Source organism: Berghia stephanieae, chromosome 3 (assembly GCF_034508935.2).
Source record: "Berghia stephanieae isolate SIO BIC M18660-M18661 chromosome 3, UCSD_Bste_1.3, whole genome shotgun sequence".
In the NCBI taxonomy this organism is placed as follows: Eukaryota; Metazoa; Mollusca; class Gastropoda; order Nudibranchia; family Aeolidiidae; genus Berghia; species Berghia stephanieae.
The window spans coordinates 54,764,179-54,766,183 of NC_088362.1; positions in this window are offsets into that span (position 1 = coordinate 54,764,179).

The window sequence follows — 2,005 nt, forward strand, 5'->3', positions numbered from 1 at the left end:
AACAAACAAATAAAAAATCCAACTCATGTAACACTTACTATATTGACCCCTTAAGAGCATTTTTTTTTCTGTCTTCCGTTCAACCCGAAAAGAATCTTGACGTTTAAAAAAATATGGATCGCTAAACTCTGATGTTCTATAGACGACTGTATTAACCGAGCTAACAAGACTATGAGAATTATTTATAGACGTTTTGTAATTCTTGATGATTGTATTTTCTCTTTTTTATTTAAGTCTCTTGTTCGACCCATTCTTGAATATGACAATACTATTTGGTTCCCTTTATTTTAAAGACAATCAATAAGCCTTTAAAATATACAACGATGGTCTACCAAAATGATTCATAATGTCTATTATTGTTCACAATATGAAGAATTAGAAAAATCAAATAGTCCAAAGTACAGAATTCGTGGAGACTTGACTCAAATTTATAGATTGATACAGGGGATTGATAATATCGATTCATCCCAATTCATAACATTCACTATATTAACGTATACAATAGGAGGTAATTTAAAGTTCACTTATCCACTAATGTTAGACCAAAAATCTTTAATGTTTCGTACCGTTCACTTGTGGACTAATATTAGATTCGAAACAAAGAGTGCATGTTCTCTGGATAGATTTAAAACTTTGATCGACCGAGAGTTGTATTATCAAAGATTTCAATATGACCAGTATAGTAGTGCTTTCTTGCTCTTTGGTTTAATTAATCATTGATATTATTAATGGGTCAATTTGTATTTTTCATATTAAAAGCATTTTAAAGGATACAACCCTAAATTAAGCCTTTAGCCATGTTATGTTAACATTATATATAGTTAAAAGGGACATATTTCTGGAGCAATGGCCTTTAAATCATAAGCATTGAGGTAATCCGGATCCATGCTCTTAAAAGTATCTAACTGTAACATTATTTTCATAACACTAACAACTGATATGTGAATTTCATTGAAGTGATAGATTCCACTTTTATTGTCCACAGAGGCATGTCAAATACATAATGTAATAATTATACTACAATACAATAATGCGCAATAGAATTTAATAGTCTGATGTCATGTCCGCTCAGCAACCAGCAGCTTGGTTCTAAACAAAGAAAATCGGTACTTTTTATTCTTCAGGTTGGCTAGAACTTTTTCGAATGTTATGTTGAAAATACTCAAACCAATCTAATTGTTACCTCCCTTATTTGGTGCCTTGCGCATGACTGTAGAGTAGTGGGCGGAAGGGTAGACGGGCAATCGGCCATTGTTGTTTTTTTTGGATGGAACGTTGATTATTATCAAGCATTAAAATTCTGAAACTAGCTGACTCGTTGTTGTTTTATGTGTTGTAACACATTTATTATATGTTATGTGATCAGAATGTATAAAAGTCAAAACATGATCAGATTTATAATGTTTTTCTCCTCTTGATACACTTTTATGCTTGTCGGCGAAGTATTTCATTAGGGCGGTGATGGAGATTATGGCGTCCGCTATTGTTCCGTTAATTTAGAACAAGTTACTATGCGTCATTACGTGGGAAGTGAACCCTATTGAAGTTGAATATATATATATATATATATATATATATATATATATATATATATATGATGTATGACTTACTTGACTTAGATGCCTTTCGCGTCTCGACCGAAAGATCGGGTCGCCTTGGCTGTTTCCAGTATTTCCTGTGTGAGGTGTCTCCAATATTGCCGGTCCTCTGCTAGGGTTCTCAGATTTTCAAGGTCCCCTGCCGTTATGAGACTAATGCTTTGTCCAAGTGTTGTGAGGTTTTTGTTAAGGATCACAGGGAGTGTTGTGATCGGTCTTCCTCTGAAACGGTTCCCGTGTTTTTGGGAATATCCCGACATGGCTTGGTTAGCTGGTATGTTTTTGTCCGTGCGTAGTATGTGACCGAAAAGTTGCCATCGTTGTTGTAAAATGTCAAGGGAGATTGGTCTTTCTTTTGTGATCTTATAGAGTGATTCATTTGAGATCTTTTTTTTTGGGTATTTGAT